Source organism: Diadema antillarum, unplaced genomic scaffold (genome assembly GCF_040938485.1).
Source record: "Diadema antillarum isolate AM-2024a unplaced genomic scaffold, OU_Dant_1.0 scf00000201, whole genome shotgun sequence".
Taxonomy (NCBI): Eukaryota; Metazoa; Echinodermata; class Echinoidea; order Diadematoida; family Diadematidae; genus Diadema; species Diadema antillarum.
The window spans coordinates 2,731,146-2,754,082 of NW_027271090.1; the positions used below are offsets into that span (position 1 = coordinate 2,731,146).

At 37.3% G+C, this 22,937-nt stretch overlaps 1 pseudogene; it reads left to right on the forward strand.

The window, feature by feature from the left end:
* The first annotated feature begins 1,365 nt into the window (after positions 1–1,365).
* On the forward strand, positions 1,366–22,695 carry LOC139723829 (uncharacterized; annotated as a pseudogene).
* The last annotated feature ends 242 nt before the right edge of the window (positions 22,696–22,937 follow it).

The following is a 22,937-nucleotide window of genomic DNA, read 5'->3' on the forward strand; positions in this document are numbered from 1 at the left end:
AATTATCCTACGTAGGTTGCAGTCAGTCCCCCTGAGCTGAGCAGCTGAATCACTTCGTTCTGGTCTGCGATTTCACGGTCTCCCCCACTCAATTTGATCCACGCTTTGGCACACAAAATAGGTTTCGTCTATCTTAGATCTGTCATAGCCGTGAAATTTTCAAACTTCATCGATGTTATGCATAATAACGCATCTTAAAAGTTTCGGCAGAGCAGACGACGTAGACGCGTCGACAGGCTCACAGGGGGCGGCCATTTTGACTCGTAAACAATAATTCTCGATTCGGATTGGATAACATACATCACATGATCGTTCGCGAATGAATATCGTACACGGCAAAGTGTACATATTCAGCTCCTCAGTGACAAAAAAGTTCACTGTTTCCCCCTAAATTACCAAAATACTACAGGAGGGTTTGTGTCGAACTTTTTCCTCTAGCCTTTTTGGTTATTTGTTTACATGTAGCTGTGGAGACATTTTAGTGCCGCAGTTGTCGGAACGAAACAAGCGAAAAAACCAGCTCACCCTATGGCCTATCATGAGTCCCCGTTTGTATTGTTTTTCTTATCAAATTTGATTAGTTTGTTTTTAGAGAATGAAGTTACGCAGTTCACCTATAGCTGTAGGGCATGATAAAATGATAAAGAAACGGAATATTATGCACTATTTGTATAAATATTTCAAATTCTTAACGGCAACCAAATGATCATTATCAAACCATCAGTTGAGTATTTTCATTGTTCTCATATCTCTTCAATGCCACCTAGTTCTATTTCGTAATATGCTTACATAATGTATATACACCGAAAATAGTTGTGATAATAGTCGAACATTAGTTATGCAGGCTTCAAACGAATGACTACCGCTATACTCTCTCTGGTATGAACATGTCATTTTGACATTTATATTCTGATAATCTGAAGATAAGTTACCTATAATCTGAATTATGACAAAATAAAATTCATCCATTTTCTTTATCACTTTATCTAATGCCATGAGCGGGGGGGGGGGGGGGGGGGTAAGAGGTCTCTTCCCTACTTCACTAGCCTGAGTGATATGAAGTTGGTATATATACGTCCGATAGAACTTGCAAGAACTGTTTATACGGAAGAAACCTATTCACAGTGCTTCCATATAAACAGACTGCAACAATCTTAGGTTGGAAGTCTCACTTACAAACATCGACCTGAAAGTGAGCTTTCATCTCTGTATTCTAATTCTTATTCGAAATTCCGTATTGAGATCGCTACTGCTTAATTCACTATCAAACTTAAAAGAGAGAGAGAGAGGGAGAGATAGAGATGTAAGCGTTTCTGCTATAATAAAGGATTTAACCAAAAAAAAAAAAAGAACAATTACGGACTCATGATAATATTTATTCAGTTCGCTATTGTAGATATTGTTGACCTCCTTGTGACGTCACGCACCGCGCCTTGGAGCGACTTGGTACGGCTAGGTACGTCTAGTCATTTAGTCATCATTTGGAATGGACGTCGCAGGGTAGGGCGAAATAAGCTGGAATTAATAAAATGACGAATCAGTTCTTTAAACAGTCCTATCCCAACTCCGTAATCATAAAATCTATTTGATGTATGACAAGACAAGTACTAGGCGAAGTTACCTCCTTGATATGTGACTATAACAAATTTAGTGGCGAGATCTAACTTACTTCTAAAAAAAACACACAAAAAAAACCAAGGTCACCTTCAAGAACAGTGAATCGAGTCAAGTGTGTTTCCCCTCTCTCCTCCGTTGTCAGAATTTGAATCTGGACCATGTTATATCAAAACAATTCAAATTATTTTGTTTTCGGGCATAATAAGAATTTATAATCAAAACACCAATGTTTTTGTTAAGAGTATATTTGACATAAATATAATGCTTTTAAAATCATGCGACTTTAAGTCGTTAATTATCGTTACAATGGTATCCTGTGCTAGATTGAAAAAAAAGAAAGAATCAAAACCATGTGGACGGAAAGGTTGGAAATTCAACTCGACTGCTGAAAATTATCTTTAAGACAGTCGATACCACTTCCCTCTAAAAGAGGTAATGGTCAGTTGGCATTTATGACAATTATGTGGCCAATTTTGCTCCGGTTGATCAATTTCAGCTGTTTCCGCGGACCACGAGTGCGTCAGGGAGTGTGAATGGCCGCCAGCACCAAAGCACTGCCGGTATAACTTCAGTCTGGAGTGGTACTACGCCATGTCCAAGGCCTGCTACGGGTGTCCCTACAACCTGACCGATTGCTCTCGACCCCACTGCATTCCACTGAATGGCGTTCATCGACCGATCACTGTCGTCAATAGGATGTTTCCTGGACCCGCTGTTGAGGTATGAAATGCATTAATGGACCACTCTGCATAATTTCAGGCAAATCCCAATTTCAGTGCGTATAGGGAACTATATTATTCCAAGAATATCTTCGTCCTCCTCCTCCTCCTCATTCTTCTTCTTCTTTTTTTTTTCTTTTCCTGTTTATTCTGCCTCCTTCAGTCCTGAAAATTATTGCAGATCACATAATTTTGTGTGCGCGCATGCGTGTGGTGTGTGTGTGTGCATACGTTGCAATAAAGGGCACTATGGTGTACAAATGCGTGGATGAAGGTTATGCGTATTTCCTGTGAGACGAAGCGGAAATGTATGTTCCTAACTTTTGTCTGTCATTTTAGAATAGATAGCACACATTTATTAATACTGTTTGCGTTCACGTTGCTATTATTCAGGTATGTAAAGGAGACACCATTGAGGTTAACGTCTACAACCACATGATAAACGGTGAGGGCGCAAGCATTCACTGGCACGGTTTCCCCCAGAGGAACACGCCCTACATGGATGGGGTTTCCATGGTAACGCAGTGTCCGATAACGGAGTTCACGAGCTTCACTTACGAGATGGTGGCGGAACATCCGGTATTCACTGGTGGCACGGTCACTCTGGAATGCATCGTTCGGACGGAATGTTCGGAGCACTGATCGTGAGGGAACCCGCTCAGGTGAAGTTATCATTGTTGATGAAGAAGCTTCATTTCTTCATATAGCTACTACGTAGGTTTAATACCTTGTCAATTTGTCCTATAAAATGTTATCATTTTTCAAACACATTCATACACATTATAATTATTTTTATGGGTCTTATGCATCGCCCTCTTCTATCTACATATCTATCTATCTAACTAGCGGCAGTCAGCTGATCCGTAGCGGCAGCTATCATGGGTCGTGGAATGCTGCTCTCGAGACGAATGATTACATCTATTCAAAAACAGCTGAGAGAAATAATAGTATTATTACAAGCTTGAGCTGGTAAGATAAGCAACACAGCAAGTCTTCACCCACCCTTTTCTGTGCTATACATTTCAATGAGGCGGAAAATCGCTATCACTTATTTCAAATATCACGCAGAGTTCCCGATGTACACATCAACACTAAGTAAATTGATGTAAGAATACACCTCTACATGCACCTCTACGTCAGAGATGGAGGAAAATCCCAAATATACACTTTTTAATACACGAAAGTACTGCCAATGAAAGAGAATAATCATGGGCTAAGCACTTAATGTTTCAGCCAGAATTTAACTAAAATTTAGAATCAAAATGGAAAACGTCGTAAAAACAAACAAAACTTTTCTACGACATTTTGATATATATTCAATATTTGCTATATAACCATGTCACAAAATTTCTCTAAACGCGCACAGGCGGATCCACAAAGTTCGCTCTATGACTACGACCTGCCCGAGCACGAACTCCTCATCCATGACGTCCCCACTCTGGACAAATTTGCTTCTCATCATTTCGACGACGGAAGCGGAAAGCCGGACTCGATCTTGATCAACGGTAAAGGACGTCGCGCTCCCTTTTTCGATGCCGAGACGAACTCCACTGTGTTTACGGCTAGGGAGACATTACGCGTGAAGCAGGTAACCGGATGCCAAGTTCCCATTTTCAAGAATCTCTCTCATGCACGCGCGCGCGCGCACATACATACACACACACAAACACACACACACACACACACAAACAGGTAAACACACACACACATTCCCACAAATACACAATAAACATATGAAGGCTGACTAGCGGCAAATGTTATGAAAATTACTGACCCAATGGGAGTGCAACTGACACGATACACCGTCATACGAACATACCGCTAAACAAAACAATTCTATACTTGTTTGTTTGTTTGTTTGATTTATTTATTTTTCTTCCAACACAATTTCATACATAAATCAAAATTATTTTCAGTAATATCACATGGAATATCAGTAAGCAGATTACAAGTACATGATTCAAAGAAGGAAAATCGATGTGTAAATTAATTTCATTAACAAATCATAAATCGTATTACCAATTTTCCAAATAATTATCTGAGAAATTATGCGGAAGAAGGACTGCCACTATAAGCAAAAGCTTGAGCACGTGGCAGCCCAGGGACCTATCTACATAATACACAAAAAAAATTATATTGTTTGCGGAATGGAGAAATACTACAAAATATAAAACACTGTAAATACATTATGTTTTTTATATATGTATAGTGCATAGGTACGAATAAGAGTAACGTGAAATATGATAATGATGATGATGATGATGATGGTGATGTATGATGATGTTGACAGGGTGATGAAGAAAAATGTGATAATGAAGATGAAAGTGATAGTGGTGATGCTGAAGATAATGGGAATGAAATGAAATGATAGACACAGAAACATTGCGTATATTTATCGTAGTTTTAAATCCAATTTACAGGAAAAGAAATGTGATCATACAAAAAAAATATATATATTCAAATGCTATATTCATAGATTGTAATCTGACAGTAATGTAGTTTTCAATCTAGCCTTGAAAGAATATAAATTTTTACACGATTTAACATAATCTGGGAGTGTATTCCAAAGATTTGGTCCATTGTGTCTTATAGATTTTTGTGCAATTAATAATCTGGGATTTACTAAATGAAAATTTTGCGAATTACGAGTGGGATATGAATGAACGGTATAATTCAGTGTAAAGAAATCGTGAAAAATGTTTGGAAGTAAGTTGTTCAAATACTTATACATAAAAAGCAAAGAATGTAATTATATTCAATGTTTTTAACTGATAAAAAAGTGAACTGGTGTGGGCTAAGTATTGTGATCCAGTGCAGATGCGAATAGCTTTCTTTTGTAGTAAATAAATAGGGTTGAGTTTAGTTTTTGAACTTGTAGCCCACACTAGATTACAATACATAATATTTGGTAGGATTAAAGAATTGTAAAGCATAAAAAGAGTATGTTCAGGAAGATAACTTTTCATCTTTGAAAGAACACCTATATTTCTAGAAATACAGGTTGTAACATAACGTATATGATCATTCCAAGTTAGGTTTTCATCAATAAAAATACCTAAAAACTTAATAGAACTTTTACGTTCAAGAAATACATTATCAATCCTAATATTATTTACAAGATCATCTGTGTGAGTTTTCATATGCTTGAAATACATATAATTTGTTTTATCAATATTAAGTGATAATTTATTATTCTTAAACCAGTTGGAAACATTCGGTAACTCTGCATTAAGTGTAGATACCAACGTTTCTATATTATCGTGGGAATAAAGAATATTCGTGTCATCGGCATATAATATAAATGATAATATAGACGACGAATTAACAATATCATTGATATATAACAAAAAGAGAAGGGGACCTAATATTGAGCCCTGGGGCACACCACATTTTATCGGTAAAAAATTTGACGACATGTCATTATGTATAACATATTGCTGTCTACATGATAAATAATCCCTAAACCACGAGAGCGCAACACCGCGGACACCATAAAACTGTAACTTTTTAAGTAAAATATCATGTTGTAACGTATCAAACGCCTTAGATAAATCCATAAAAACTCCTATAACATGTTTTCTATTTGCCATTGCGTTTGTAATTTGATCATACAACTGGACCAAAGCCAAATTTGTAGAATAATTCTTTCGGAAACCATATTGATGTAAATTCAGAACTGCATGATTTTGCAAAAATTTATAAAACCTATCATATATCATTTTTTCAAGAATTTTGGAAATACTAGGAAGAATAGAAATTGGTCTATAATTACTAATTTGGCAAGAATCATCTTTCTTAAACACTGGGTTTAACTTAGCAATTTTTAAAGAATTGGGACATTTTCCAGACTGTATGGAAAGGTTAAATATGTGAGTAAGTGGATCAGCAATTTGATATATAATTTGTTTGAGTACTAACGTGCTTATTCTGTCACATCCACTTGCCTTACTAGAATTCAACTTTTTCGTAATATTAATAATTTCTATGGGATTTGTAGGGTTTAAAAATAACGATGAGGAAATAGGGTCTGTCAAAAATTTCAAAAAATCTTCATTTACATCATCAAATTGTTTTTGCCAGATTAGGACCAACATTAACAAAAAAAAGAATTAAATGCATCTGCTACATTTTCCTGATCAATAATACAATCGTTTAATTTAAAGTCTGTTTTTGGTAATTGTTGTTCTTTCTTCCCAACCAAATCATTTATAATTTTCCATGTGGCCTTCATATTTGACTTAACTTGACTCAACTTATCAGAATAATATACTTTTCGTGAATCTCTTATCACAGTTGTTAATCTATTTCGGTATATCTTATATTTTCTCAAATTAGAATCAGTAGGATCATTTATATAAATCTTATAAAGCCTATTTCTTGTATGTATTGAACGTAATATCGATTTTGTTATCCAAGGCCTCTTCCCATGTTTATTATTCTTTTTAAACTTTACCAATGGACAATTCTTATCATAATAATATTGTATTTTTCTATCAAAATTATCATAAGAGGTGTTCACATCGAACTCACTGTAAACATCAAACCACTGTTCAGATGCCAAATCTGCTTTAAATGATTAAATATTTTGAGGCGTTTCCTTTCTATACATTACAGGTTTGGATGAGTTTTTAACAAAAGACTCATCATAACATATAACAAATATGGGAAGATGATCAGATATATCAAAATATAATAAACCACTAACAATTTCTTTATCAGAAATATTAGAAAAAATATTATCTATCAAAGTGGATCAAATATTATTAATTCTTGTTGGTTTGTTTATATGTGGATAACATCCATTTGAATACATCAATTGAAGGAACTTTTCAGAGTTTCTATCTTTGTCATAATCACATATCAAATTAACATTAAAATCACCCATTAGATATATCTGCTTATTTTCACGTGAAAACGCTGCAAAGCATTTTTCCAAATCTTCCAAAAATAATTCACTATGAGTATTCGGGGGTCTATAAATCAAACCGACAATCGTATTTTTATTCTTGGAACGTTCTATTTCTACAAATAATATTTCACATTCTTCAAAACAAATATCAGCTCTTACTTTATATTGCAGGTTTTCATGAATGTAAAATGCTACTCCTCCGCCTCTTCTTCCTTCACGGTCTGCTCTAACCATATGATAATTTGTTAAATTAAATAGATTTGCTGAAGTAGAATGCAGCCAAGCTTCTGTGATACCAATAACTGAAAAACGAAAATCATCTACAGTATGAAGAAAGGTTTCAAAAGAATCAAAGTTCTTATTCAAACTCCTAGATTTAACATGTAGCAAACTAAAATTCTTCGAGTTTCTGAAATTCTCAACGAATTCCGTAGTTGTATAATGATTACTGTCAGAAGTTGAAGTCTTTAACTCAAAACATGATTGCTGTCTTAAATCCATTTACACAGTACGTAACTGTATTTTGAAATCTTTTCAATTTGAATTCAATTCAATATAATGTTACACAAGAGGTTTCTGTGCGTGAAGGATGAATGAAAAGAGAAGTGAGTGACAATGATGAAGATGATAATGATGATGGGGATGAGAAAAGAAAAACACGTATGGGATGATTAAATGAGAAAAGAGAGAGAAATAACAAATTCGTCACTATACACCTCCACGAGCATCTTAAACTTCTCGACCACTTAATGACAAAATAAGGAACCAGTTATTGTATTTTTTTTTGGTAGTCGGATCGCCTATCCAAAATAACTAATTCTTATACCATCATTATACTATCATACTTCATTCATGAAATCAATTACATTTGTTATTTCCAACAGAAACAGTATTTTACAGATATTGAATACGCAAAAATTACATCACAAAACATAATAAAAAATAAGTTTACAGAATATTCCAGTTATATTCCATTATATTACAGTATATGTAAATGCAGCTTGAAATGGGGAGGAACGCTGAAAAGCAGTGGTTGTACGGTGCATTCCTCCTACACGTAATACAACAAATCATGATTGATATACTGTTATACATAAAAGGAGGAATTACAAAAGAAAAAACATCATAGAAAAATCCCTACACCAATTTGCTGTCATGCAGGAAGAAAAAGGAAGGAGAGAGAGAGAGAGAGAGAGATAGATCACTTAACAAGTAATCAGGATTTAAGGCATTCTCAAAATGGATTTAAATCAAAGCGAGATCAGGTAAATCATTGTAAGTTCAAAGTTACTCTGTGATATGTTTCTATCTTCTAAGAAATATCATCGTACAGCTTATACGCAATTAGACAAAGGGAGTATGTTACATGTACAAAAACAACAAAAACAAACAAATGCATGGCTATTATTCTGACCATTGAGCTGGAGAAAACAAAAATGAAGCAACAACTAAGCCAACAATTATTCAGTGTAAATTGCATTGCTACTAAATGATGGCTGTTCACTGTTTTTTTTTTTTTTTAGGGTTATCGTTACCTCTTCCGGGTCATCAGTAACGCCATTACCAATGCCCCCCCTCAAAGTCAGCGTGGACGCTCACAACCTGACCATCATAGCCAGCGACGGGCATGACATCCAGCCTGTCGATGTCGACGCAATTTTTGTCTACGGTGGTGAAAGGTGAGTGTTAAAAAACATATAAGTTTGTCTTCTTCTTCTTCTTTTTTTTTAGCTAAGAGCAACGAGTGGAGAAAGGATAATGATAACATGATGATGATGATGATGATGATGTTGATGAAGATGATCATGATGGTGATTGGACGGTGATGATGATGATGGTGATGATGATATTGATGATGATGATGATGATGGTGATGATGATGATGATGATGATCACTGTCATGACTGTGACGATGATGATGATGATGATGATAATGATCACTGTCATGACTGTGACGATGATGATGATGATGATGATAATGATCACTGTCATGACTGTGACGATGATGATGATGATTAGGAGGAGGAGGAGGAGGAGGATGGTACTGCTGACGATGACTGTCATGATTGTGACGATGATGACGATGCTCGCTGTAGTAATGACCACGAAGAGACTCCTGGTCACAATAACATTTCAACGGAGACAGTCATGAAATTCAGGATGAAAATATCAAGGATAAACTTTGTGTCCAGCGAAGTTTAGGATAAAATTGTCAAGGACAATAGGGCCTATATTTGTGCAATGATAACTTCAATGAACTAATGGAACGTCATTGTCAAAATCCTTGTTTTGTTTTTGTGTTCTCTCCGTCTTCCTCTTTCTGAATAAAGATGTGAACAAGACAAAACTCATGTCTTATGAAAAACTAACCTAGTGTGACCTAGAGTGCTAGAGTGTGTCCAAACATTCAGAGGTATTGGTGAGTGTTTTTGTTGCTTTTTTCAACCATCAGATCGTATAATTCAATATCAACATTGTGGTATGCGCTTCATCAAGGGACTGTGAGAGATACGCACCCCCCCCCCCCCCACACACACACACAAACACAATCAAAAGTCTGCATTGCCGCAGAAAACATTGGATTTGAAAATTTATCTCATGATGAGTATCATTATGGCTTTCAGGTTTGACTTCATTCTCGAAGCATACGAGGACACGGGGAATTACTGGCTTCGCGTCAAAGGTTTCGGGGGAGCAGGTGATGTCCAGGAACTAGCAATAGTAAGATACGAGGGCGCCCCCGACGGTGACCCAACTGAACCGGAAGATATCGACAGAAGCGGTATCATCTTACAAGAATTCGACGAACCCGCGTCGGAAACCGTCTATACGATCGACGAAGTGATTTCGATAGGTATTCCTTCACAAACAAGCAAACAAATCAATGAACATGACGAACGTCTGGCTAACCCGTTTTCTTTTTTTTTTCTGAAGGAATGCCCCAAGCTGTGTCTGCAGTTACGCACCGGATATTTCTTTTTTAATCTTCTTTTTCGATTAATGGCGGACAGCGATACGTTACCTTCTGTAAGTTGTCCTTTTAGCAGAAGACCCATATTTTCTACTACTTTTCAAACTATATTTTAGTTTTTTCTCGTGCCTATTTATGTGAAAGCACGGGGAATAAAACTGTGCTTTTATTACTGTCTTTTACTTTCTTATTTTTGAATACGTGACACCATCAAACATGTATGCATATGCGGTCAAAGATAAACGATATTTAGAACTACACTTTTTTTTTTACTATTCCCGCAGTAGGTGTCTCAAAATGTCATAGTATTATATCTGTAATAATTGTCATTTAACGTATACTTAGTACATCTTTTTTTCGTTTCGCCAACATTAGGTAACGATGTCATACCACAAGAAAACAAAGTTACTCATTACATCGCGTATGATTTCTACAAGGTAAGGTTCTTTCGAAGGTGAAATGGTAATTTGTAGCAGTGCCTGTCATCCAGACACCTTTCATTTCAATTTCATTTCAATTTATTTTCATATTTCTCACATATATCACAATATAAAATAAATTGATACGAAATCTATACAGAACATAATTCAAAATAGAACTTCACCGGAATGTTCAAAAGTTTGTCTTGGTATACACAAGGTCTGTATACATGCGAGTTAAACTGAGATCATAATGCGAAAAAAATATGATGGGGCCTGCGTAAAAGCAAGCTTGTATAGAGCCGCAGGTCCCGTGGTAAAATCAGATTAGGGGAAGCATAAGTACAGATATTTTTAGACCATACTATAATTGGGGGATCCGATTAAAACGAACAAGATCAAATCAAATGTTGCTATATAAAATACAGAATAAAACACTGAAAGGTCACATGTTGCAACTATAACCTACTACAAGTAAGGACATTGAGAGAACAACAACTGAGATTGTAAGGATTTAAGTGGGTGTAGAGGTATAGATGATGACGTAACAATTGGCATAAATACATAAATGGAAGGTGGGCTAAAAGAATTTTGTCGTGAATATAAAATATACACACAAGGACAATGGAGCTCAGGTGTCAAATTCCAGCGGGGTCCTAAACCATGCAGGCCGTGTGACCATGGTAACAGACAGCTGCCACGCGCAAGAATTCCAACAATCGAGTGTAACAATAAAAACTTAGAGAGCGCAACAGGCAGACTGATCGAAGAATAATAATGTACATGGTTAGGATCCCGTCGGACTACTACTAGAAGATAAATGAGATAGACAAGGGAGGAAATACTGAGCAACAAGTACTATACAATATGCATGCCGTAGCTGCTCAAAAGATATTGTTTTAATTTTCGTTTGAATGAGGTTAAAGTGGTGCAGCTTGTAAGTTCCGTAGGGAGTTCATTCCAGTACTTAGGTCCAGTGAACATGATAGTTTTTTTCGCAAAAATTGTTCGGGTACGTGGAAGGTGATACGCATAACGTTGGCGGGTTGGATAATCATGAACTGTATAGTTTCTTGTGAACATTTTGGAAAATGCATCTGGTAATTGGCCAGTTGAGAATTGAAACATAAACAGGCAAACGTTGTAAGAAAATAACTCAGGAATTTTCAAAATTTTATTGCTTATAAAAAGTTCATTCGTATGCGATAAGTATCCAGCGTGGTTTACAATTCTAATAGCGCGTTTTTGCACAATAAATAACAAATCGATAAGATTTTTAGAAGCATTTCCCCACGCCAGAATCCCATAAATAAGATAGGGAGATATCAAAGTTGAATATATACTCTGTAGAATATTACATGGAAAATAATAACTAAGTTTGTTTAGAACCCCTGTATTTCTAGCAATAATTCTACTTACATAACCAACATGGGTTCTCCAAGATAAATCACTATCAATGTAAAGACCCAAGAATTTTGTGCTGTTGACCTGTGACAAATCAATGTTGTTGATCTTGACAGAAATAGGTAGTACAGGTGGGGAATTACTAAACAAAATATAATGAGTTTTTTCAAGGTTTAAGGAAAGTTTGTTTGCAAAAATCCAAGATTGAACAGAAACAAGTTCTTCATTTATTATGTTTATAAGTTCATCAGGATTTGGATGAGAAAAGAACAAATTTGTATCGTCTGCAAAACAAACGAAGGAAAGGATCTTAGATGAGTTCTGAATATCGTTGATATACAAAATGAAAAGAAATGGACCTAACAGGGAACCCTGAGGAACCTCGCAAGAAATTAACTTAGGTTGGGAATCGTGACCGTGGATACTTACAAATTGTTTTCTATTTGTCAGATAATCAGAAAACCATTCTAGCGCCTTACCCCGAATTCCGTAATGATTTAATTTATAAAGTAAAATATCATGATCTATTGTATCAAACGCCTTTGAAAAGTCAAGAAAAACACCAACAGTATGAGATACATCATCTATAGCATGAGCTATCTTATCAATAAACTTGAGTAATGCGTGAGTTGTACTGTGTTTTTTGCGAAATCCAAATTGAGAATCAGTAAATATTTTTGACTGAAGAAGAAAATTAAGGGTACGTTTATACACAAGTCTTTCGAGTATCTTTGAAAAAGAAGTTAAAAGGGAAATAGGACGATAATTACTAACAAAATCTTTTCGCCCTTTTTTAAAAATGGGAACAACTCTGGCTACTTTCATTTTACGAGGAACTTTACCACTAGATAAGGATTGATTCAAAATAAAAGTAAGGGGTGAAATTATTTCATGAATCACGTTCTTTACCAAAAAATTTGTGATTCCATCGTATCCCGAACTTTTTTTGTTATTTAATCTATCAACAATCTTTATTATTTCATCTTCAACAATCGGTACAAAAAATAAAGATGCCACATTCCTATTATCCAGAAAAGAGTGAAATTCCTGGTGCGCTGAAGGGATTTTATCAGCCAGATTTGGGCCAATGTGTACAAAGTAATCATTAAAAACTTCAGCTATGTCTATGGGGTCGTCAATACGAACATCATCCTCTTGAACATAACTAGGAGCATTATTGTCAGTATTACATTTCAACGCCTGATTTATCACCCTCCACGTACCCTTCACATCATATTTGCATTTATCGAATTGATTCATGAAATACATCCGTTTGGCTAACCGTAATGAAGAAGTAAGGATATTACGATACCGAGTATATCGGGACTTATTCATAACAGTGGGTACTTTACGATATTTACGAAACAGTTTATTTTTCTTATTAATGGATTTTAAAAGTGATTTAGTAACCCATGGCTGCCGAGGTACTTTTTTATGATTTGATTTAAAACATTTACGACAAGGGATAACAGTATTGAGCTGAGTAATGAAAATATCTATGAAAATATCAAATGATAAGTTTACGTCATTTTGATTATAAACAATCGACCAATCAACGAGTTTTAACTTTTCTCTAAGCCTGTTAATATTTGAGTCTGACATCACACGAAAACCGGCAGTGTTGTGCACACTTTCTGTCAGAGTGTCAACGTTACCAATAAGTGCATACACAGGAAAATGATCAGAGATATCAGTAACCACAATACCAGGTGAAATAGGAGAAGATAACTTGTTAACAAATATATTATCGATTAAAGTAGAAGAAATATCAGTGATTCTTGTAGGTTTTCTTATAAGAGGAATGAAAGACTTAGACAGCATTTGATTGAGAAATTCTTGACAATTATGGTTATCGTAGTTTAAAAGATTTAAATTAAAATCACCCATAAGAAAACATGATTTATTTCTGAAATACCGGTTCAACAAAATGCCATCGAGTAATTCAACGAACTCAATTAAATTCGAATTTGGTGGCCTGTAAATTTCCCCGACAATTACATTTCCTTTATTTGGTACTTTTATCTCGATGAAAATACTTTCAAAAAATTCTGTCATAAAACTGAACTCCTCTAATAACCGATGGTTTAAATTTTCTGTGACATAAAAACCAACTCCACCTCCTTTCTTACATAATCTATTGTTTGTTATAAGTTTAAATTGATCAATGTGAAACAAGGAGGAAGGTGACTTCTCCTGTAACCATGTTTCACTGAGGCCGATGACACCATGAGTAAATCGTAGTTCATCAATGAATAGAAGAAATTGATCAAAATGTTGGTTTAAACTCCTTATATTAAAATGAGAAATGAAAAGTTGATTTGGGTCAGAATGGGATGATGAAATGAGATCTTTTTCTGAGCAGTAATTTGCAGAAAACATATATGCTGGAATGTCATTTAGATCAAAATCTAGTTTTAATTCATCAGATTCTGTAGTTAAGAACATTTTAGAAGCAAAATTATCATCGTTCTCATTATTTGTAGTGGTTACGGAACTTCCACCTTCCGATAACTGAACATCTGCAAGAGTATCATTCATATTCATTGGGATAAAACTCTATGCAAATCATCCTATTTTCCACAGTATTTTCGTTGAGAAATGTGACAAAATGAGCAGGAATACTAAACATGACATATTGGCATTGACCAAGATACATGGTGGTAAAAGACACGGTATAATATTTGTCCTGGGGACATGTATGCACCTGAGTAGCTATTGCCGACATTGGGAAAACATGTTTTACGTAAGAACGGGGGAAAAATACACCAGCATCAACGCATGGAATTCGGAAGTGCAAATAGCGAGTGAGCGAATAAAAAGTACTGGGGTTCTGCAAACACGAATGGAATGTGTCACTCGATTGGATAACGCGTGAAACAATGTATACAACGGATACAGTGGATACATAGATTCAACTGGTGCGAATAACATTTCTGTAGGTTCAATTAAGAATTGCGAACATGTGACCTTCCCTAAGAGCAGACATGCACACTTGGCATTGCTAATAAATACGAAAATGTAACATTTAGACAAAAACGCAAAAACAAACAAAAGAAAAATAAGCATGTACAACACTGGCTCTATCTTAGAGCACATCACTGTCATCACAAGTGATAATAAGGTGACAAAAAATGTCAAACTATACATTTCTTAGAGTCATGAGATATCGACTGCCAACCCACCCTCCCCTCCCTGATACAATTTACAATAATTGCAGACTTAAGCTTGGTCCATGAACTGAGTTTAAAATTGAGTTGGTGTAGTTAAAGATAAGGTTCATTAAGTAAAGTACACTGCATCATAGAAAATGAATATACCAAAACCCCTCAAAAAGGGTCCTTTTGCATTATACCGTAAGTTTGTAGTAAAGCATGGAGTGAGTACTTCAGAATTCATGAAAAAAATATACAGTATGTATATTTAAAAGAAAGATGCACTCCATTCTGTGGCGTTCCCCCCAATCAACCATTATAAATCAGAACACATCTGAGAAAGTTGTGGAGAGAGAGAAAAAAAAAACCAGGCAGCAGTATAACTGTCTATATTATAAAAATACATAATGTAGTTTTATGATCCTCCTATTGATAACAAAAATAATGCATTTATCTGAATCATATGCCAGAATAACCTTTAAAGAAAGACATACTCTTATAAACAGATAACATTTAGTGAATTTAGTTACATATCTTGTTGGTGTTTATAGTGACAGTAAAAAAGGAGAACATAGCATTGGTTTTACGTACCAGCTTACGATATAATGTTGTCTGCCCCTCCCCCCCCCCCAAAAAAAGGAACAAAATATCTTGAAGATGTTATAACAGTCTTTCCTCTATGAGAGAAGCAAAAGAGGAAATGAACACACTCAAGGATAGGGGTAAAATAATTAAGCTTTTGTGAATCGTTGCGTATATTACCCGGGGGAGAGCCTCCTGACCCACACACAATACACTGAGTCGCAGCTCAGCCGCCAAACCAGCTATAAAACCCTGCTTCTAATCAACATGGCAGTTGGTCTACTTCTCCGACAGGAATTGATACATGTGTCGGTAGAACATCAAAATGAGTAAATATGATGCCTATATCAGTAAGAAAATGTAATTCGGCTCTTTTCCCTTTTCGCTCCTGTAAATATGACAAATGTATCATCACCTTTGATTACATTTTATTCGACTAGCCAATAATATAAAACAATTGCCATTACACTGTCACGTATTAGATTAGGAAACTGGTTTCAGTAGTAGCAGAGTTTATTTAGGTCTACTAAATACATGGATGAAGAAGAAAAACAAAAAGTGAAAGGATATTACTCATGGTATAGATTCCAGTCTGTAGCAGCTTTTTCTTTCTATTTTAGTACAACCTTGGTTCCCGCGAGTAGTATTTTTGTGGAGACTCCTTTCTGCTTTCGGAGGTCGTAGGCAATCTTCGCAAGCTCACCTCTCCGAGCTTTCAGACTGGGCGGTAGATCTGTACGCACGGTAATTCTGCGGTTGGGGGTTCCTAGGTCATCGCTAGCCCGCGGTTGACGCTGCTGTGTATCGAACGCGTTGAGAACAAGGTTCCTGTCGCGCATAAACACAAATCTGGCGATGATAGCTCTCGGGGGAGGGTCGCGGGATGGGCCACCAGTGGCCTGGTTGGAACCGAGTCGCGGCGAGGAAGTCGATGAGAGTTAGCTAGCTGGATGCCATCAGCATCGGTCGCGCTGATCCCGAGATAAATGAAGACATCGTGAAGAACCCGATCAATTTGCTCATTTGGTGATTCCGTTACTCCGTAGAATAGGAGGTTACTCCGTCGGCCATGAATTTCCATAGCGGTCAACTTATCGTTGAGTTTGGAGATCTCGTCCGCCATCTTGTTACCAATATCTGGAATGATGATACCTTGTAATGATGTTCGTAAGATCTTGATTTCAGATTTGTTATCTATAAATTTTTCTAGCTAGAGTGAACTCAGTATAGGCCCAATGCCACTTCAACTGGAACCGCGTATGTATCTCCTGGCCTTTATAGATATCAGCTTATCATTACGAGAATGCTCCTTATAGTCACAGCCGCCCACGCCCTGGCCTCGCTAGCCCGAACAAAAATATATATCTGGATCTTTAAACATCGTTGTTGCATGACAATATCAGCTATAACGTCAGATGTACGCTGTAGTCTATTTGGCAGTTTTGCTATCGTTAGTACGCAAAAATAGGGACGATTCCCTGCACCTATGGGGTATGTTATATTTGTAAGATTTACTTTTTATTTCATATTTGTGTTTGAGTTATGACGTTTATGGTCGACATCCCTACCCCTCCCCCCAAAAAAAAAGAAAAAGAAAAAAGAAAAGATTATAACATTGATGATGATGATGATGATGACAATGATTATGACAATGATAAGACTGTAGTAGTAGTAGTAGTAGTAGTGAAGATAACAGTAATGACAATTACAATGAAAATGACGATAAGGATAATTATGACATAACGATAATGATGATAATGGTAATAACAATGATAGTGATTTCTGTCACGCCATCGAAAATTTCACTCTACTGCAGGTCAACAATTACAATTTCCACGACCCGATTCTGTATCCCATCGAGGACATTTCATCGACGCACCATCTCTATTCACCCCAGCTAAACCACGTGTCGTTTAAGTTCGCTCCGGCCCCGCCCCTCACACAGTCGGCTGACATCCCTGCTGAAGATCTGTGTGAGGCGAGCGATGTGCTGAACATGGCCGAGAGGTGCACAGAGGAGTACTGTGAGTGTACCCATGTCATCACAGTCCAGCTCGGTCAGGTACGGAGCGTTCGTTATACTGATTTCGGCTGCCATCCATAATTATGCTATGATATTGCTTTCACCTTCATACGCACTGAAACGATGGAGCTTCCCCTTTAAAGGCTATAATCATGATCATAACATAAGTGGTGAGGATTTGCGCAAATATTGTAGTAATAAATGAGGGCGTCAAGATGTGTAATCAGGGATATTGTCCACATTCAACATAATTATTTGAACAGTCATGTATACCTCCATCTTGGACTGTGGCCGCAAACGACGGGTCTGGACGGCTTATCTCGATGACAGTGATTTGCTATTGACACAGGTTGACAGTCAATTCTTTATTGCAGGTAAGAAGGCTGTTTTGACTGTAAACACAATTATGAATTAAGAGAGATGAATGTGCGCATATAAATAGAATCCTGCAACTAGTGATGGCCTTAGACCAATAACCTTCTACATAATATGGCGCAGTTTCAACGTCTAAGTTCACACAAGGTATGGCAAGACACCCCCCCCCCCCCCACTGTGCATGTGGGTGCTGTTCGTTATTCCCAAGATTCGTTATTCCGAAACACATAAATTCCCTATACCTAGAGGTTCGTTTATCCGAAAATGAAAAAAGGGTTCGTTAATCCGAACATTTTGTGGCGTTATTCCGAAGGTTCGTTATTCCTAAGGTTCGATCGTTAATCTGAAAATGAAATAGGGTTCGTTATTCCGAAGGTTCGTTGATCCGAAAATGAAATAGGGTCCGTAACGGACCTTCAAAATAACGAGCTTTGTTTCATTTTCGGATTAACGAGACTTCAGAATAACGAACCTTATTTCATTTTCGGATGAATGAACCTTCGGAATAACAAACCATATTACATTTTCTGATTAACGAACCTTCGGAATAACGAAATTTCGGAATAACAAACCTTCGGACTAAAGAACCTTCGGAATAACAAACTGTAACCGTGCATGTCGTGTCTGTCTGTCTTTTTGTCTTTTTTCTTGACTCTTAACTGCCTGTCTGTTTGTGTGTGTCTGTGTGTGTGTGTGTGTGTGTGTGTGTGTGTGTTTTGAGTAGAGAGCAGGTAAGGTGGTGAGGATTTCGGAAAGGATGTTTGATTGTCTTGTGGTCGGTCTGTTTGTTCTAAAGGAGGGGGCGCTGTGGCATAAAGTGTGGATAAGACTCCTGACTTCCAGTTGGATGACGCGAGTTCGATTCCTGCCCAGTACTTACGTCCTTGGACAAGATGTTTTTACCCACCATGTCCCTCTCGGCCAGTTGTATAAACGGGCACCTGGCAACACTGGGGTAATAATAATGGGAGGGCACTCTGGTAGAACAGTGGTAATACTGAAGAGGCTAATAAGACCTGATCATTGATAATAATGTAAAAGAAGTTGTTGCTGAAAATTTCGAAATGAGGTCATACTTTTTTTCTGTCTGCGTCAAAAGAAACATGAGATACTTGAACTAAAACATCTCAAGTTTATGGACTTTCCTATAACAATCGTTATGCCAGTTGACATTTACGTTTTTACTCAGCTACATCGGCTGTTTTCCTGGGGGTTACAACCCACTCTTCGATCCACTTGAAAAGTTGATGAGGGTATAGCGACATGGGCTGTACATAGTCCACATAATAATGTTGACATGGCGCAACGCGTTCAGTTTAGTAACCTTAAACCTCATTTGTCTTTGCCGGATCCGTATGTAGAAGGAGGGACAAGCCAGGGACAGTGGCCGAATCAGGAGACGAATCATTGTTACTAATCGGTTTTATTCGAACGTTCGGAACATGGCAGATGTGTGTAGTGTAGATGGGTACATTCAACAGCGCCCTCTAAAATCCTGCATCCGTTTCCCTTAAAGGCACTCAATCGTGGAGAGTGGTTTGTGCGGCACGGAGACGAACGCAGCACGCTGCCTCCCCCATTCTGTATCAAAAATGTAGTGACCCCCGAATGAGAAAAGCGCTGGCTCAATGGGTCAGCGAACAACACGCTAGACTACAAGAGCTCTGTGCTACAAATCTCCTAATCCAAAATGGCTGTCCGAGCGAGCCACGAGAGCTTCCGAATGGACGCACACTCTCAGTGCGCATGCGCATGAAGAGAGGCCAAAAGAGCCACGCGTCTTCTGGCCTCTCTCCTCCAATCACCGCAGCTCGCGGTGACAATGTTTGTATATGATGCGTACACACACACGCACACACACACACACGTGTCTCAGTGACAGCATTGTCCCACACGTTTATGGATATAGCACCGAGTCTGGCATTGCGCAATTGCATGCACAAACTTCGGTCGTTCGGAGTTTACGTACCATAAGGGATGACGATCGGCTGCCTTTAAACAATGACATGACTGATATTTCGATGTTTAATGTCTTTTTTTTTAAAACATACAGACAGTGGAGCTGATTCTCATCGATGAGGGCGTTACGTTTGATGCCAGTCACCCGTTCCATATGCACGGCTATTCCTTCCATGTCGTTGGCCAGGACAGATTGAACGGCACTGGCATCAGTATTGAGGAGGTCATTGAGCTTGACAAAGCAGGTGATCATACAATTCAATTTAATTAGAACGTCAATGTTTGGGATACTATCAAGAAATGCATAAGCAAACCGAACCAGCAAACCAGAATAAGACACATAAAGTCTCACAGATGGATAAAAGTATACACACATTTATCATGATAGCTGTCATTCTAATTACTAATCATGGCCGTGCTTACAAATGTGGTGAAGGCATCTCTCCGGGTCTCCGTCCGCCCACATATCCTTGTCGCGATTTAAGAAAATACTTAAATGAATGATTGTAAATAGTGATAATACTTATTTGACGCATGAAGTCAAGGACTGCTTGAGAAGTAAAGGCATCCCAGTCATCTGCGCCGCCGTCGAATTCTGAAGTCTCTTATCTGACCCGTTATTATACGTGTTTTTATCACACACAAACACACGCACACACACACACTCACACTCACACACACACACACACACACACACAAATGAACGGTAACCATTAGCTGAACAGTAAAAACTTAACATTGCAGCCTGACCTTGATTTCTATTTCCGAATTCAAACGATGCTCAGCGAGAATCATAAAAGCAGCTGTACATACCATAGACATTTTCATCAGGCAGTTTTATTCCGGCAATCTGTGATTTGTTATTTGTATGATGTATCAAAACATTATCATCCTTTAGGTCTGATAGTAAGAAATTTGGACCGCCCTCCCATCAAAGACACCGTCATCGTTCCAGACGGTGGTTACACCATCGTCCAGTTCGTAGCAGACAACCCAGGCTGGTGGTTCTTCCACTGTCATCTCGAGTTTCATGTGGCAGTGAGTATATCATTATTGTAGTATTTCGAAAAAGGCAGTTTTTTGCTTGATCCTTAAAATAAAAATTCACGTATATTGACATACTTTTTTATTAAACCACCGGTTGGTGTAACATTGACAATGGAAAGAACTGTGATTGTTGCAATGACAGTATCATAATATCATGTAAAATGGACTATTATGATAGAGGGGTAAAGATGATTTTCATGACCCCATAAAGTTTATACCAAAGCATGATAGTGGTATTGGGGATTTTACGTGGGCCATTATTGCAATGATTGTTGTTATTGCTTACATTGTGATTATCAACATTTTATATATTCAAATTGCATATGTTCTCTTTTTCATTGTGACTATGGGATGATTCTAATGGAAATTATATATTCTAATGATGAAAACAACATTTCGACGATGCACAATTCTTGACAATGGTAAATCTGCGGCATGAACAAAGTCGGCTCCTCGTGTGTTAATTGAAGTGAAGTGCGATGACTTTGTGATCTTCTGACTCTGATATTATTCGCTTTCACTCACAGATCGGAATGGGGCTGTTGGTCCACGTGGGAACAGACGCCGATCTTCCTCCCGCTCCCGACAACTTCCCGCGCTGTGGGAATTGGCCTTTCGCCCCATCGTTCTCGACCGAGCAGCCCGCGACAAGCCCGACAGGAAACGGCGCGCACGCAACCCTCTCGCCCTTCGCAGCTGTCTGCGCCGTTTGTGTGTGGCTGTTTTCAACATGGCTACATGGAATGTCCCGATGATTATCGATGGCGACAAAGAAACGAACTCTTAGCAACTTCTTTGAAGACATAACTATTCAGACTAATATTTCTCAATTGAGCCTCGATTCTTCAACTGACTGTTACCTCAATCTATATTCCGTGTTTGTGTAATTTATTCCGATGAAGTCAGGGTGTTGACATCTAGGCCTAGTTGTCTTTGTCAGTATGAGCAGCTGCCTTTATTTTCGTAATTCCCTGTTGATGTTATCATTTATATGTAGAAAGCAATGCAGCTTGAATTATGAAAACTGAGTACCTTTATGAATGTTTCTTTAACATTTCTTTTCTTCAGTGCATAATGCTAACTTAGAATACCAGGCTGTCTATGTTCAAACATGAATGAAATTACATTACATAGTATAATGTGTGTGAATACATGAATACCGAATCGAAACAATGCATAATTGTTATATAAGGTAGGCCAGTTTCTGTTTCCTTTTCATAAGGAATGCCAAACAATCGGATCAATGCAGAAAGTGGTTAAATTCATGATGTACCAAAAAGAAAAACAAAAGTATGAACTGGTAAGCTTTGGAGAGTATGACAAATCAGCAACTCTATAAATGTGACGGAGGTGTTGAGCAGTTCTCCATTTGTTTCGTGAACAAAGTATCATTAAATCCCATATTTTTGAAATATTTTGGATGCGTATATATTTTACGGGCAGTGTAAGTTATTCTAATGATGAAAAAAGTCTCCCTTTGTGATTTGTTGAATTTCATTAGACAGTGTCACGGCCCAGCTGGAGGGGAAAAAAATTGTCACAACAGAATGATTTAAAATCTAAGTCAGAGGAGATGTATATTTTCAAACAAACTTTGTCACCAAAGAAACTTATGAAATAAACAATAAAAATTTTTGATAAGATTTACGATTTTCTGCCGGCTTGTAAAGATAACAGAAATTGTAAGGCCAGTAATTACGATAGTTATTTTCTAACGCTTACTAAACTCAATGGGAATATTTTACTATTGAGTAATAATG